We start from the raw sequence: 18,950 nt of genomic DNA, 5'->3' as shown, positions 1-18,950 counted from the left end.
CAACCCTAACCATCCAGCAACAGGAAGTTAAGCTGCTCGTTCAGTGGCAGCAGGAGTAGTTTTCAGACCTATCAGTTCATAGATTGCCACTGACAATTTGGAAGATCATCAGAACTTTGTCACATCAGGGTGAGAATGGAGAGCAGCTCTCAGCAACACAGATCCAATCCCAGTGGTCAGGAGCAGACTCAGGAGCCACTGAATCATCAGCAGCAGCTGCTTCTGGAGCTTTCATTCCATAGACAGTGACAGTACTAGAAAAATATTACAGGGGTCTCTTTGCTATTCATTAGGCTGGACTCTGTGACTTTGCCCATACTCAACTCTAGGTTGCAGCCTTGGGCTGTAGTCTCAGGAAAAGTAATAGAAGCATAGTAGGGCTTACTCACTAAGTGGAACAGAGAGCTTCCTCATACTTCTAGGGCAGAATGGAGTGCTTGCAATCATCCACAGAGCAGAGCACAGGCAAGGTAAGTTGTTTTAACCTCTAATTAGATCAAAAGACCTTGGAAGAATTGAAAACTTGCAGTAACTACAAGGAACTCTGAAAACAACTGAAAAAAATCCCTTGAAAGCTTGGGACAATGTATCCTCCACCCTGGAAGGAGAACTGCATCTTAATAAAGAATCCAAATCAAGTCATAGACTCAGAAAATGAGCAAGCAACAGAAGAAAAAAAGGTGCTATGATCATATGGAAGATTAAAATACACACAAAAGAAATAGTAGTCAAAGTTTGTGCATCTGAAGCGTTCAAGAAAAATATAAATGGAATTTCTCAAAACAAGATTTTGAAAATAAAGTAAGGGAGATAGAGGAAAAATTGGGAAGAGCAATAAGAGTGACAAGGGAAAATTATGAAAATTATGAAAACCAAGCTTGTTGAAGGAGATACTGAAGAAAATAACATCTTAAAAATCAGATTGGGTCAAATGGGAAAAGAGGTCCAAGAAGTCAATGAGGAAAAGAATGCCTTAAAAACCAGAATTTACCAAATAGAAAATGAGATACTAAATCTCACTGAAGAAAACAATTCCTTAAAGTAAAGAATAGACAAAGAGAAGCTGATGACTTTTTGAGAATTCAAGAAACAATGAAACAAACAAACAAACAAAAAAAAAGAATGAAAAACTAGGCTCTCCAGAAGGGCAGAACTAAGATGGTGGCTACCCTGCTCCTAGAATTTTTCCCTACCAAAGATAAATGAAGACTGTATTCTGATATTAAAGATACAGATCCCACAAAGGGAAAAAGAAGTTACTTTCTTTTATATTATTAATTAATTTATTTTCATCCATATGCACATATATATTTCCCTCCATCCTCCCTTCCCACCCCACTCCCCTCAGCAGTCAGGTTAGTATTTTACATATATATTTTGATAAATATGTTTATAAATTAGTAATTTTCATCATGAGGAATTAGGATTAAGGGAAAGAGATATATAATATTTATACAGTGTTCATCAAATTTGGAGGTTTTTTTTTCCTGTGAGTTTTGCTTTATTTTGTTTTTCCTTCTTCTGGATGGGGATGATATACCCTATAGCTGGTCAAATATAGTTGTCCTAACTCTCTGGACTTCCAAGAGGATCTGCTTCTATCAAGCTTGTTGATCTCATAATGTTGTTATTGATGTGTACATTATTCTGTTGGTTTTGCTCCTTTCACTCAGCAGCAGAACCTGTAAGTCATTCCACGCTTCTCCAGTCCAACCTTTTATGGTTTCTTATAGAACAATAATATTCCATAGTATTCATATACCATAAGTTGTTTAGCCATTCCACAATTGATAGCTATCCCCTCTATTTCCAATTATTTGCTACTACAGAAAGAGCTGCTATGAATATTTTGGAGCATATAGGACTTTTCTCATTTTTAAAGATTTCTTGTGGATATCTAGAATAGGAATTGCTGGGTCAAAGGGTATGAACAGTTTAGATCTTTTCACAACTCCAATAGCAATGCATCAATGTCCCAATTCTCCCAAAACCTCTCCAAAATTGATCATCTTCCCTTTTTCTCACTTAGCTAATCTAATAGGTGTAAGATGATATACCTCATTGTTGTTTTAAATTGTATTTCTCTAATCAATAGTCATTTGGAGCATTTTTTCATGTAATTGTATAAAGTTTTAATTTCTTCATTTAAAAACTCTGTTAATATCTCTTCACCATTTATCAATTGGGGAATGACTTGTGATCTTGTAAATTTGATGTGATTCTGTGTTTATTTTAGAAAGGAGACCTATATCAGAACTCCTAGTTATGAAGATTGGTTCCCAGCTTTCTGCTTTCCTTCTAATTTTGGAAGCATTTATTTTATTAGTGCAATAACTTTTTAATTTAATAAAGTCAACATCATTCATTTTGTGCTTTATAATGTGCTCTAATTCTTGTTTTGTCGTACATTTATCCCTTTTTCTATGGATCAGATATATAGAGCATATCATGGTCTATTAATTTACCTATGGTATTGCTCTTTATGTCTAAATCCTGTACCCATTTTTACCTTATTTTGGTATGAGGTAAGAAACATGGATCTAAGCCATGTTTTTGCCAAACTATTTTCCAGTTTTCCCAACAATTTTTGTCAAATAGTGAGCTCTTTTTCCAGAAACTGATATTTTTGGTTTGCCAAATAGTAGATTGTTGTAGTCATTTATGTTGGTTCCTTTTGAGCCTATCCTAATCCACTGATCCATAACTCTATTTCTTAACCAGTACCAGGCAATTTTGATGACTGTTGCTTTATGGTATAGTTTTAGATTTGGCGGAACTAAGCCACCTTCCTTTATATGTTTTTTTTCCCTCAGTCCCTTTGCTATTCTTGGCCTTTTTTGCTCCAGCTGAATTTTGTTAGTATTTTTTCCTAGCTTGGTAAAGTAGTTATTTGGTAGTTTGCTAGTTATTGCACTGAAAAAGTAATTTAATTTGGGAAGAGTTATCATTTTTATTATATTAGCTAGACCTAATCATGAACATTTAACATTTTTCCAATTATTTAGATCTGGCTTTATTTGGGTGAAGAGTGTTTCATAATTGTGCTCATTTCTGGGTTTGTCTTGGTAGGTAGATTGCCAAGTATTTAATGTTGTCTACATTTATTTTAAATGGAATTTCTCTTTCTATCTCTTGCTCTTGGGCTTTGTTGTTCATATATAGAAATGCTAATGATTTATGTGGGTTTTTTTTATATTCTGCTTCTTTGCTCAATTTGTTAATTGTTTCAAGGAGTATTTAGATGATTTTCTCAGGATCTCTAGGTATACTATCATATCATCTGCAAAGAATGAAAGTTTTGCTTCCTTATTGCCAATTATGATTCTTGCAATTTCTGTTTCTCCTCTTACTGCTACTGCTGGTGTTTCTAATACTATATTGAATAGTAATAACGGTGACAATGGGCAAAGAGAAGTTTCAAAGTTTTCAGAAGTAGAGAACATGAAGATCTCTCTTTGGGGGAAAAGGGGGAGTAAAGCCCAGGAGGCAGGAGAGTGGAACATCATCTGGAGGCTTTTAGCCATAGTGGAATCCAGTCCTAACAATCTGAGAATAGCAGATGTCTGGAAGTTAGATAGGAAGCCTGCAGAGAGTATCCGAACCCCAAAGTCTGAACCCCAGGAACACTGGGGTAAAAGACAGGACTGGGTTGGGAACAAACTACTGCTGAGTCAGAACCTAGACAAAAAGGAAGAAAAAAACCTCTGCAAAGGCAAGGTCTGAACTGCATAGACAACATCTTAGCCAAAAATAAGTCAGGGATCAGATCCCAGTCCAGTAAAAAAAAAAAGAAATCTTGTATCTATTCTCTCTATACCCCAGAAGCAGAGCTAAAACAAGAAAGATGAGCAAAAAAAGTTAAAAGAGTATGCTTTATAGAAAACTACTTTATAAAGATGTCAACAATGCCATCTCTGAAGAAGAAATTAGTGAAAAATGGTTCACAGGGGAAGTCTCAAAACAATCTATGAAATGGACTCAAATACAAAAACTCATCAAAAAGGTTAAAAAATAATTTAAAAAAGCAAAGAAGAGAGGAAGAAGATAAATATAAAAAAAGAAATGAGAGTAATGCAAGAAAAATATGAAAAATTAACCAGAAAATTAAACACTTTATAAAAGGTAATTAAAGAAAATGAAATTCAAAAAATTAGAAATGAAAAAATAGGAACAAATGAAACAATGTGATCACAAGATCCCATAAAACAAAATAAAAAGGTTAAAAAATTAAAGAAAATATAAATTATCTCTTAGGCAAAGCAAATGACCAGGAAAATAGATCCAGAATAGACAATCTATAAATCATCAGATTACTAGAAGCCTAGAGCAAAAAAAAAAAAAAAAAAAACCTGGAGAACATGAAGACAATATAACCATTCAATTCAAAGAATACACATATCCCCTGCCCCAGAAAGAGACCCCTGGATAAAGATTCCAAGTGCTGTTATAGCCAAATTCCCACACTCTCAAATAATGCAGAGAATACTGCAAATAGCCAAAAGAAAGCAATTTAAATACAAAGGAAAGGAAACACAATCAGACATACACAGGACCTATCAGCCTCAACACTGTAAGGTAAGAAGATCTGGAATACCATGCATTGGATGGTAAATGACCTGGGATTACAACCCTGAATTTACTATCCTGCAAAATTCAACATTTTCTGTCAGGGAAAAAGATGGATGTTCAACAAGATAGAGGACTTCTAGAATTTCCTGCCACAAAGACTAGAAATGAACAGAGAATTAAATCACCAAAGACATGACTCAAGAGTTTCATAAAAAAAGGAAAGGAAAAGGAAAAGAAAAAACAAAACAAATGTATATAAATTGTATACAAACCTAAAAGGGAAGATATAACATTTCTAATTCTTGAGAACTTTCCTTCTCTTATGATAATTAAAGGACTGACTATAATTAAAGAGATTAAATTTAATGGATGTGGGTAAAGTTGGGTATTGTCTCTAGAGTGGAGAGGTCAAAGATGACTTCACTATGTCTGAGACAAAAAGCCCTGATGAGAAGCATGGGTGTCAACTTGATTAAGTGTCTCATTTTCTTTTGGCCCATTCTAACTCTGATGTGCTGTCAAAGGTTAGCACTTACTCTGATGAGGGCATCATAAACCAGGTGGTTCTGAATAAGTGTCTCAAATAACTTACAATAATTTGTAAAGTTCTCAGTAGAGACCTCTAGGGCTTCCCAGTACTGACAGCCCTTTGAAGTTCTTGTGGTTAAATACATCAGGATTTGAGTTTATCACTGCTTCACTAAAAGGGAGGGGTTTTAAGTACCCTGGGTCAGGAGGAGAAGGTAAACTGTGAGAGAACACAGGCCTAGTGGAAGGGGAACAAATAGCTCAAGAAATGATATGGCTTTGGATGATACTTTGGCTCATGAAGAGGATTGTATTCCCTAGGAGGGTACTTGAACAGGGTATAAGGTTAAAAAAAATGATTATACTTATAATTAGATGTAATGTGAGACAATGTTGCTTATAAAACAATCAAGCAAACATTCTGTGATGGTACTTTGATAATAAGATCAGCTTATCAAGCAAGTGAATAATCAAACTCTGATGAAATCTGGGACACTAATGCATTGTTGGTTGAATTGTGAACTCAGTCAACCTTTCTAGAGAGCAATTTGGAATTATGCCCAAAGGACAATAAAAATATGCATACCCTTTGATCCTGCAATACCGATACTGTGTCCATACCCTGAAGAGATTATAAAATGGTAAAAGCATCACTTGTACAAAAATACTCATAGCAGCCCTGTTTGTGGAGGCAAAGAATTGGAAATTGAGTGAATATCCATCAATTGGGGGAATGGCTGGACAAATTGTGGCATATATCTTATGGATATATATATATATATATATATATATATATTATATATATGGATATTTATATGGCTATATATGTGGAAACCAAGAGGGATGGGAATTCAGAGAAGCCTGGAAGGATTTGCATGAACTGATGCTGAGCAAGATGAGCAGAAACAGAAAAACATTGTACACCCTAAGAGCAACATGAAGGGTGATGATAAACCTTGATGGACTTGCTCATTCCATCAGTGCAACAATCAGGGACAATTTTGGGCTATCTGCAATGGAGAATACCATCTGTATCCAGAGAAAGAATTGTGCAGTTTGAACAAAGACCAAGAATATTATCTTTAATTTTTTAAAAAGGTATCTTATTATGTAATTTTACTATCTCTTATATTTTATTTTTTCCTTAAGGATATGATTTCTCTAACACATTCAATTCTGATCAACATATAGCATAGAAACAATGTAAAGACAATCACTTTGCCTTCTGTGGGGGTGGGGGAGGGAAGTGAGATTGGGCAGAAATAATAAAATTCAAACCACAATAAAAAGAATAACACAAGATTTAGCAGCTTCTACATTAAGGGATGGTAGAGCTTGGAATATGATATTCCAGAAGACAAAAGTGCTTGGATTACAACCAAAGAATCAACCACCCAGAAAAATGAATATATTCTTTTGGTGGAATGGTGGACATTCAATGAAATAGAGGAATTTCAAACTTTCCTGTTAATATCGTCAGAATTGACAAAAAATTTTATCTTCAAATACAAGAAGCAACTGAAGCATAAACAGGTAAACAAACAAGTCAAATAATAAGGGATTTAATGATATTGAACTGCTAATATCCCTGCCTGGAAAGATGATATTGATAACTTATTTGAACTTGCTCATTTATTAGAACATTTTAAAGGAGAATATGTAGATAAGACATAGGTGGAAGCTGAAACTGAAGGGATAAAATATTAAAATGGAAAAGGGGTATGTTAGGGACTGTTGTGTGGGGAATACTGTAAATCTTCATCACCTGGTGCCCTTGAGCACCAGAATGTTGTTTTACTAAGTGCCATGGTAGTGGGAATAGATTAGGGACTGAGGAGGATATTTAAGCACTTGTATTTTGGTAAATAAAAGGAGACCTTGGTGTATAAAAGGAGAACATGTCTTCCTTGTTTCCTGCCCCATCAAAGCTTGCCTGGGGAAAGCTAGCCAGCAGGAACCTAACACATCCTGAGTATCTAGCCCACAGGAACATAACAGAGTTATGTAGAATATGGCAAGTTATTTCACATAAAAGAGGCAAGAAAAAAACTTTTGCAGGGGGGTGGAAGAGGGGGGAGACAAGATAGTATGAGTAAGCTTTACTGTTATCTGAATTGGATCTGAGAGTGAATAATATGCACACTGAATTGGGTATAGAAATCTGTCTTTCTCTAGAAGAAACCAGGAGAAGAAAAGAATGGGAAAAATGGGTGGAGTATTTGATAGAAGGGAGGAACATTGTGGGGAGGGTATAGTCATATACAAAGCACTTTTGAAGAAGGAATAGGTGAAAGGAGAGAGAGAATAAGTGGGGGTGGAGGAATAGGATGGAGGGAAATACAATTTACAAAAGCAATGGTAGAAAAAAATTTTGAAACAAAGTAAATGATAAAAAGATAAGAATAGCTTTTCAGATGATGTTATCAATGCTATCTATTTAAATAATTTTTAAAAGTGTCCTAACTCACCACTGATAGGAGAAATGTGGGTTGAGAACAATTCTGAGATAATGCCTTATACCTATTAGATTGGCTAATAGGATGGAAAGAGAAAATGACAAATGTTGGAGGGGATGTAAGAAAAATGATGCATTAACACACAGTTGGAATGGTTGTGAAAGGAAAGAATTCTTTATAGAAATTTGGAACTATATTCAAAGTACTATGAAACCATGCCTACCTTTTTACCTAGCAATGCCATTATCAGCTCTATTTTCCAGAAGAGATGAAGGACTTACATATATTGAGATAATTATAACAGCTCTTTTATGATAGCAAGGAACTAAAAAATGAGGGGATACCCATCAGTTGGGGGATGGATGAACAATTGCTAATCTCAGACAGATTAAGATGAAATACTATTATGTTATAAAAATGATGAATAAGATGTTCTCTCAGTTAAGAAAAATTGCATAAGCAAATGCAATTGGAAATGTAGTATAAAAGCAATATTGTTGGTTGATCAACAGTGAATGACTTAGCTTTTCTCAGCAGTGATAAGACCCAAAAGAACTCTGAAACATCTTTGACAAAAAATTATCCATCCCCAAACCAGAGTTGATGGACTCTAAATACAGTTTGAAACTTACTTTTTTGTTCCTTATTTTTCTTGTACTTTCTTGGGTTTTTGGTGTGGTTTTTTTTTTTGGTTGGGGGGATTTATGTTTTCTTTTACAACATGACTATTGTGATAAAGTTTTACATGACTACGCATTTTTTTTAGATTTTTCTAGGCAATGGGGTTAAGTGGCTTTCCCATGGCCACACATGGGCCACACACTAGGTAATTAGTAAGTATCTGAGGTCAGGTTTGAACTCAGGGCCTCCTGACTCTAGGCCAGTGCTCTATCCACTGCACCACCTAGGCGCCCCATATGACTATGCGTTTTTAATATAAATAAAATAGCTCGTTTGCATATAACAAGGAAAAAAGAAAACACCAAAAAAAATTTCCTGTTGGTAAACATTGAATGAAATGTTCTCTGGATACTTATGATCCTTAACCTTTCCTTTAGAGAATCCTCCTATGGCATATGTTAAAAGCAATATGTTAGCACAGAAAGGGTTTTTTTTTTCATTTAATAGACTTTAATACATTTAAATCAGTCAATAAACTTTTATAAAGTACTGTGTTAGGGAAATAGAGTCCTACAGGATTCCATAACTACAATATCTATGAGATACAAATGTAAGGTAAGTTCAGAGTAAAACAATAGTCACAAAGGGCATAGCAAGAAAAAATTAAATTTCATTTGAGTATTAAGAAAAGTAGCATTTGAGACCAATCTTGAAAGAACACAGAAAAATGAGAGAGTAAAACTGAGTTTGGAAAGCTAGAGATAATTTCAAGTTAAGGGAGTGAGGATGACAGTTACTGTAAAGATCTAGTATCAGGTGATGTTGTGCCTCATTATGGCAAAAGGCACACTGTATTAGTGAGATTTATCAATGAAGTCTAATAGGTTATCATGGTTTAGTCATTAATGATCTGGAAATTCTCTGGAACCAAATATATCTCAAAAAGATGACTTGATAAAAGTAAGGAACACAGACTAAAAAATGCCTGTGATGCTACAGAATAGAAAGGACGCTAGATTTGAAGTTGTATAAAAGGCAAGTTATTGCTCATAATGCTGGAGGTAATTTGTATTGTCAGAAGGGAAGATGATACTCACTCTATTTTTTTTTCATTATATGTCATTTTATTTTAATTTTTTTGAATTAAATGTAAGGAGAGTTTTTAGCATTTATCTTTTTGTCTTTTGAGTTCTATCTTTTCCACACCCTTCTCTTCCCTCTCCCCTACTCTAGATGTTAAGTATATTAGTTACACATGATATAAGTTATACATGTACGCTCATGTTTTACATATTTCCATATTAGCCATGTTGTGAAAGAAGAATTGGGACAAAGGGAAAAATGAAAAGCAAAGAATCAAGTTTTAAAAAATAGAAATAGTATGCTTTGATCTGCATTCAGACTCCATAGTCTTTTCTATGGATATGGATGGCATTTTCCATCACAAGTCTTTTAGAATTTCTTGGATCACTGAATTGCTGAAAGGAGCTAAGTCCATCATAGTTGATCATCACACAATGTTGCTGTTAATGAGTACAATGTTCTTATTTTGGTCAATTCATTCAATATCAGTTCATGCACATCTTTCCAGGCTTTTCTGAAGTCTTGTCAGTTATGATTTCTTACAGAAGAATAGTATTCTATCACATTCATATATCATAATTTGTTCAGCTATTTCCCAATTGATGGACAATCATTCAATTTCTAATTCTTTTCCACTGCCAAAAGTACTACTATAAATATTTTGTACATGTGGGTCTTTTCCCCTTTTTTATGGTCTCTTTGGGAGATATAGACCTAGTAGTGGTATTGTTGGATCAAAGAGCATACACAGTTTTATTGCAATTTGGTCACAGTTCCATATTGCTCTCCAAAATGGCTGACTCAGTTCATAACTCCACCAACCATAAGATGCACACTTTAAAGTATCATATGATAGAATGCTTTTCTTCAGATAGACTTGAGATAATTTACTAATCCCTTGAATGGATCACTGAATTCATCAGAGTAAATGATAAAATATTGTTTAGGCAACACATGAGTACAATGTAATTGAAATAATCATCCAGTCATTCTGTTTCAGGTGTTTCTCAGTCATTAAGTCTGAGTAAGTAAGACACTCTGACACATCTCCATCTTCCAGCTAACTGGTGACAGGTGTCATCCTTCTTTAAAAAAGAAAAACAGACATTCTGGGCAAATTGCCCAGAATGATCCAAATTGACCTATACTCAATCAGACTTGTTCATTATGAGAGAGGAAGCATGGTCAGCTGGCAAAAGATGGACATTGTTATTTAGAAGTGGCTAAGGGGTGAGAGGATTGAGGGCAAGTCTCATGACAGCTGGTAATTGCAGGAGTTAATTGATTTGGTAAGTAGTAGGTAGAAATTCTGGAGAAAAAAGGTATAAAACCCAAAAGGAAAACAGATGGGGACTTATGAAAGTGTAGTTGAAATCCTCCCTGAAGCAAATAACTACCTGCAGAACTAAAGGAGCAAACAGTTTCTCAAGCAAGGTTAAGAATTTTCTTCAGGTGGCGTAGTGGATAAAGCACTGGCCTTGGAGTCAGGAGTACCTGGGTTCAAATCCAGTCTCAGACGCTTAATAATTACCTAGTTGTGTGGCCTTGGGCAAGCCGCTTAACCCCGTTTGCCTTGCAAAAAAAAAAAAAAAAAAAGAATTTTCTTCAGATTCTCTTGATGTTTATTTTAGGGGGGTGTCCCTTTCACCCTCTCTCCATTTTGTTTCTTTTTTTCCCCTATCACTCTTCTGTCCTGTTCAGCTGGCAAAGATATAGCAATTTAAATTGTTATTTATCATATTGTTTTATACTCATCTATTTTAAATGCAAAAATGAAATTTTAGAATAGTCTTTTTTTAGCTAGATGACATCATTATAGAATCTTAAAAATTCAAAGGCACTCTGATGCTTTCTATAAAAGGCATCTTTACAATACTACGAGGAAGCTAATTGGTCCAGAGTATAAACCAATAAACCTGAAGACAGGAAGAACTAACTTCAGATTTCACCTCACTTAATAGTTGTGGGACCTGACCAAGCCAGTTAACATTTATCTGCCTCAGTTTCTCAATTGTAAATTATGATAATAATAGCCCCTATCTCACAATGAGGTTATGAATCTCAAATGGCATACACTTTCAAAAACTTTAGCATAGTATCTTGATCACTTAAAAATACTTGTTTTCTTCTGTCCTTACCATATTTTTCCACAAGTGTTCATGTAGGCTTTACTTGTAGACTACAATGAAATGGAGTTCACCATTTGTCATTTCAATTCTAATTGTTACCAAATTTATTTGTTTTTGTTTTTCTCATCAAGACAAAGTCATTTGAAAATTTACCTGTGTTGCCCATGTTTCTTCTCACTGGGGACAAGTAAGAGGGAAAATGGAAGTAAGGTACAGTACAGTAGGAAGAGAATTGACTCAGAAATCATGAACATAGGATTTCAATCCCACCTCAGAAGACTTAGGTATGTGAGACTTTGGACAAGGCTCTTGATCTAGCAGGGGTTCAGTTTCCACCTCTACAAATTAAAGTGTGGACTCAGACCTCTGAGATACCTTCTAGCATTTTCTCTGTGCTTCTGTAATGCCTCTTCAATATTAACAGCCTTCAAATTATTTTTCTGACATCTGTTATTTCAGCCTTAAGATGTCTTTCACTTTAAACATCTCTAGTTCTTTCAGATGAAATCTATATGTCACAATCCTCTTTACTTTTGCCACACAGGTGAAGAGAAAAGCACTCAACTTAGTCATCTTGGCTGCTCTCTCATAGTTTCTCATTCATCTTGTCTATTGAAAGCCATTAATATATACTCCCCCCCTTCATAGTACTTGGGATATATTTTGCTTTGTTTTGTTTCTTTTTTCTTGCATTTTCTTTTGAAAATGACTAATATGGAAATGTTTAACAAGACTGTACATAAATAATCTATATCAAATTACATGCCTTCTCTATGAAGGGTGAGAGGAGGGGTAGGAGAGAATTTGGACCTCAAAAGGTTCTTTTAAAATGATTGTTAACAAATTTTTGCATGTAACTGGGAAAATAAAAGAAAAATTAAAAAGAAAAAAGTAAAAGAAGGCTACAATGGGGGGGGGGAGGATTTAGAGTACTCTCCCCTTTGAATTCATATGAATGGTGAGAAGACTTTGATTCTTGTTTGCTCATTTTCAGTTTAGTTAAAGGTAATTAATCTTTTGATTAAGAGTTTGAGACAAAGGGTCATTGTCTAGGTCATTTTTTTCTACCAGTCCAGTACTGGAACCTGGAAAAGCAATAAGTGACTTCTGAGAACTTAAAGGGATGACTTTTCCCAAAGAAGATGAGAAAAGTCAAATAGGGTCACATCTGGACATTATGAGCCTATGTTATGTAGAAAATTTGTCAAGTTGATCCAGTGCTCCCAGAAACTAAAGTGATGTAATGGAGAATATACCCCAACACAGTGGTTAAAACTATTTGTACTTGGGGGATGCTATTTTTGTATCTACAGAGTAGACATCCCTTTGTAAGAAAACAAAAAAAAATGATCTATCACTGGATACTGTCAGAGAAAGACTCACTGATAAAATAAAAAGAAAAGGGAAATAAATTAGATTCCTTTCTCAAAAGAAAACCAGGTCCATACAGAGTTTTTCCAATCATAAGGAGTTCTCCACAAAGTTTGTATCATCTAAATAAAATAAATATCCCTACCTCACTCTCATATAAGAAACAATATCCACCTAACAATATCTAAAAGCTGTTCTATTTTCTATGGATCTGGATGGATCACCTTCTCTTTGTTTTCCTCAAAACCCACTGTTATGCTTTGCGTTATCCTAAACATACAACATTCTCCACATAGGGATTAGGGACCTGGAATAGACAAAAGAGTACCTTCTGATGCTCCAGGCAAAAAGCAATTGTCCTGGATGAAAACACCTCAAAGATTTCTTCAAAGGCTACTCAATAGAGGTTGAAAGAAAGATTTTTAAAGTACTTTTTTTCCTTTTTTTTTACACAAGGCATAACAAAATTTGTCTAGGAGTCCCTATATCTGAATATTCTTATTCTGAAGAGTACCTGAAATCTACTCCCCAAAACCAAAGGGTCCACATCCCTGAAATCTCAATTGAATTGCAAACCATCAAGAAAGGCAAGAATGCAGTGGAACCAAGATGGCAGCATGGAGGCAGGATCTCCCTGAAACACATTCCCCCAAAATCTCCAAAAGCTCTCAAATTATGACTCTAGCCAAAATTTAGAGGGGCAGAACCCACAGAAAGACTGAGTGAAACAGTTTCCCAGTCCAAGACAACTCAGAAGTTCCACAGGAAAGGTGTGTTTCACTGAGATCACAGGTTGGAAAAAAAGCCATGGTCACAGCACAGCCCGGGGATCACCAGGATCAGGTTGAAGAGGCAGTGAGAGAACTCTGCTGCACCACAGGGTGGGAGCACAGGCCTCAGAATAGCCCTGCAGTGAGAACTTGAAGCAGGAATCAGGGAAGTCAGCCTGCACCTCCAGAGCATAGCCCACAGACAATAAGGGATAGGGGGAGATTGTATAAATCTCTCTGCTCACCCTGGGGCAGGACTCTGCTGTTTGCCCACACTCAGATCCAGGTTGCTGTTTGGGCTTCCAAGCAGGGACCCTCCTTACAGGTCCAGGGCAGAGGGGAGTGCCTGTGGCTGTCTACATATCAAAGCACAGGCAAGAGAGCATAAGAACTTGAAGGAAGAAAGGTCTGAATGAGATGTCCCCCCAAAAAATCCCAAAGCCTTAGAAGTGCTGTGAATTAGTCTTAGACTAAGGAAATGAGCAAACAAAAGAAAAAAGATGAATATGACTATAGAAAATTAATTTGGTCCCATGGAAGATTCAGAAGACGACAAACTGGAAGCTTTTGTATCCAAAGCCTCTAAGAGAAATAGAAAAGGGCTCAGGATATGGATGAGCTCAAAACCAGACTTTAAAAAGCAATTAAGGGAGGAGAAGGAAAAATTGGAAGGAGAAATGAGAATGATACAGATAAATTATGCAAACCAAACCAGTAGTTTGGTGAAAGAAATACAAAAAATAATACTGAAGAAAATAATGTTAAAAATCAGTTTAGGCAAAATGGAAAAAGCAAAACAAAAAGCAAATGAGGAGAAAAATGCCTTAAAGAGCAGAATTGGCCAGCTGGAAAAAGAGATTACAAAGCTCTCTGAAGAAAATAACTCCTTCACATGGCACTAAAGGAAGCTGATGACTTTGAGAGAAATCAGGAAATGATAAAACTTTTCCAAAAGAGCCAAAACTTAGAAGAAAAATGTGAAATATCTCACTGGAAATACAATCAACCTCAAAAACAGATTCAGAGAAATAATTTAAAATTATTGCGGGTACCTGAAAGTCATGACCAGGAAAAGAGTCTAGACTTCATTTTTTCAAGAAATAATACAGTAAAATTGCCCTGAGATCCTAGAAGCAGAGGGTAAAATAGAAATTGAGGGAATGCACTGAGATTCCAAAAGAAAAACTTCCAGGAATATTATAGTCAAATTCTAAAACTCCCAAGTCAAAGAGAAAATATTAAACAAACAATTCAACTACCATGGCTCTATAGTCAGGATTAAATAGGAATTGGCAGTATCTACATTGAGGGTCTTAGGGATTGGAATATGATCTTTCAGAAGGCAAAAGACCTTAATTTACAACCAAGAATCAACTACCCAGCAAAACTGAACATCCTCTTTCAGGGGAAAAGATGGCATTTCAGTGAAACAGGGAACTTTCAAACTTTCCTATTGAAACAATCAGAGCTTAACAGAAAGTTTGACGTTCAAGTACAGGACTCTGATAAACCATAGAGGACATGGATGAGAAGGATTAACTATGAGGAACTTAATGATGTTGAACTATATGTATTCCTGCATGTGAAAAAGATATTGATAACATATAAACTTTCTCATTTATAAGAGCTGTTCGAAGCAGCATATATAGAAAAGGCACAGGAAGGAATATAATGGTATAATGGTATATAATAGTAAAAAGATGAAGTCAGTGGGTGATAAAGGAAAGTAATGGGAGGAAGAGAAAGGAGGGGAAGAAGGGGCTGAGTTATTTCACATAAGAATCAAGAAAAAAGCTATTTCAATGGAGTGGAATGGGGGAAGGCGAGGGGGAATTTCTCATCATAAATGGCTCAGAGAAGAAATAGCATACACACTTAATAGGGTATAGAAACCTATTTACTCTAGAGAAAAATGAGATGAAATGGATGGGATAAAGAGGAATGGGGAAGGAAGGGGGGAATAGGTGATAGAAGAGAGGGAAGATTGTGGGAGAGGGTATTCAGATACAATACACTTTTGGACAGGATGAAAGGAGAGAGAGAAGAGAATATATGAGAGTGGTGAGGAATAGAGTGGAGGTAAATATGGAATGTAATATTAACTGTAGGAAAAATATTGAAGCAACTTCTCTTGTGGACTTATGATTATGAAGGTAACTCAACCCAGAGACAGAGCCATTGGAATTTGAACACAAACTGAAGTACATCTTTTTCTCTCTCTCACTATTCTTGAGGTTTCTCGTCTTCTTGAGGGGGGAGGGGTTTTATGTTTATTCTTATATCAAGATTATTTTAATAATATAAAATTTTTAAAAATTAAATAGAAAGACCAGAATGCTCAGTTAAGGGAAAAAAACAAAATAAAAGCAACAGCTCTAAAGAAAGGGAATATGATTATTATATTAAAACAGAATAGAAATGAAGTAGTGATATATTGAGATAAGGATAACAAATGAATATCATGAATACTATTTGCATGCCTGCATAAATTTATACATCATATATGCAAATACATGTATGTTCGTATGTAACAGAATGATGTTGATGGCAACTTTAGAAAGTCATGAAATGCAGGCAAGGAAGCAGCTAGATGGAAAAATTACATATGAATATATGTCATATAACATAAATGCACACACACACACACACATATATATGCATGTGTGTCCATATAGTCAGTGTTCATCTGTGTAATACTGTTTATGTCTCTGTAAATATACATATATGTGAATAAAATCTGCCAACAGCATAGTACATTTTGCTACTTACATCTGAACTAGCATTAATGATGTACACAATTGTCTAGAGTGTTTTGAATTACTTGTGTTCTTCAAATGCTAATCTAGCAATAGCTATAGTAGTAGTGGAAATTGAAGTGAACATATCAAAAGATGCATCTATCCCATTTTTATTTTTTTTACAAGCAAATGGAGATATATTGACTAATTTTATTGGAGAAGAAAAATACCAACACCAAAGAGAAACTACTGTATAGTAGTTTATGGAACAGAATATGCTTTTATAACATATATTGAACTTTCTGTCATTCTCAAGTTATCGTTATTCAATTCTGTTTAACAAATTATTAATGAGCAATTAATATATGCAAAGAGACAATGTAGTATAGTAGTTAGAATTCTGGAATGAAGGTGAATGTCTTTTGATTATTTCGCCTCATTTAATAATAATTAATTTGCTAGGCAAAACACTATTGAATTAATCACTCAGAGCTGAGTGTGAACTAGGCTTATAGTTGTCTTTGAATCAATCAAAACTTCTTGATGACACTTGGTCTTAGCCCAAGGAACCAATATAAGGAGGAATTATTTCACCATTAAATAGGGACTCTGTAGTTCAGGAGTAAAGATGATGATGCTAGGTCATATAGAACTAAGTCAGAAAGAACCAGAAGACTATAGATAAAAGAGATGAAGAGAGTATTTCCCATGTGTGGAATATATGTGACTACATTAATTTTTCTCTTTGCAGCTTACCATAAGTCATGAATATATATATATATATATATGTGTATATATATATATATATATATATATATATATATATATATATATATGACTTTGATTTCTGCCAAATCAAAGGAGAGGAGAAGAATTTTAGGGCCACTAGGCTGGCTGACTCTGCTCTCATCAAAGAGAGCATAGCAGACTATTACCCTAAGTCTATTCTATGGGAAATTAATTTTGAGTTCAAACCACTCTTCCGGTCACTATTCCATAATAGGGAAGGGTTATTTTTAAGTTATATTTGAAGACTTACTTCATTTTTCTTCAAATGTCAGTTGATGAAACATCACCATACTCAATGAAGAGCAAATAAACTTATTAATCTAAAACAGAAGCAAACAGAAATCAAATAAGTTATGCAGATTAAAAATATTAGACAAGACAGAAAATAAATGAATATTCCCAATAGAAGCTTTAGATGTTTCATCTCATTCAATCCTGTTCTAGAACCCTGCAAGATAGATATTGATTATGTTTTATCCACAACCAACAGATGAAGATATTGAATCACAGAGAGGATAAGTGTTATCCTTACTAACATGGCTTATAATATTTGGTAGCAGTATTTGAACCCAATTATCTCATGACTCTAGATCCAGCTCTCCTTTGACTATATCCACTTTTCTAATCACAGAGATAGCAGATAACTTTAGTATATATCCTATGTGAATCTATGTGAACAAGCAACCATTGGTTCTCAAATCTACCACTTCTATTTAAATAATAACAAAACAAAAATTGTGATATAATGAAAAAGACTAGCTTTTTATCATTATTTAAGCCTTGTAAAGTTCTTTAAAAAAATTTCCCATTAGATCTTCATAACAACTCTGGCAAGTAGTTATTTTTATCTTATGCTATAATAAAGAAATGACATGCCCAGGGTCATTCAGTTAGTAAGTATCTGAGATGGGATTTGAACTGAGTTTCCTTGATTTCAAGTCCAAGGTCTAATAATATCACGTCTAGTACAGAGCTGGTTTTACCAGTAAATTCATATCATGTCTACCAAGTTGTATGCCCTGTGGTTATTATTTTCACAGAAATATAGCATTTCAGATTTGGAAGAGATGTCAGGGTCATCTATTCAAACCTACAAATGAACCAGAAGCATTGCTAAAAATTATGCCAGAGGATGAACCTTTCTATGCCTATGGCAGTCAGTTGCTTATCTGGACAATTTTAATGATTAGAAAAATTATCTTATAAAGACTGAATTCTGAATGTCTATTCTGAATGTCTGCAAAGACATTCATTACTCCTAGTTCTGCCCTAAGCAGGCAAGCAGATGATATTTAATCCCTCTTTCTGCAAAACTGAGTTTTGGTTACCATTTTCTCAGTTCTCTTTCTGTTTCCCCTTGATTCTGGATTTTTCAATCTCCACCTCAACTGTCTTCTTACCCTAAAATTGCCTATATTCAACTGGTTGACTTCTTCCTCCCATTAATTGGCTTCCGACTTGGAACCTCCATTTTAAAAATGCCAGGGTCAGCCTCTCCTCATTTCTCACTGACGTTAAGAATTTTTCCACCTAGCTTAAGTACTTTCTTCTACCTAATCCTTTCAATCTCATTTTTTTCAATTCCCCTTTTCTGTGTATCCCTCTTCCATAAGAATATAGACCCCTAGGCAGTAGGCATTATCTTTATTTATTTTATTCAAATTCCCAGTGAGTAAAGGAGGACTTGACACACAGTGAAAGCTTAATAAATCTTTTTTTAATCTCTCTCTCTCTCTCTCTCTCTCTCTCTCTCTTTTTCTTTTTCTTTCTTTTTTAAAATTTTTTTCATTTACTTTTCCAGCTACATGAAATGGTAGATTTTTACCAATCATTTTTAGCAAGATTTTGAGTTTTACTCCTTCCCTTCCTTCCCCCCCTTCCCTGACATAAAATAAT

The sequence above is a fragment of the Macrotis lagotis genome, chromosome 5, assembly GCF_037893015.1.
Source record: "Macrotis lagotis isolate mMagLag1 chromosome 5, bilby.v1.9.chrom.fasta, whole genome shotgun sequence".
In the NCBI taxonomy this organism is placed as follows: domain Eukaryota; kingdom Metazoa; phylum Chordata; class Mammalia; order Peramelemorphia; family Peramelidae; genus Macrotis; species Macrotis lagotis.
This window is presented reverse-complemented; position numbering follows the sequence as displayed.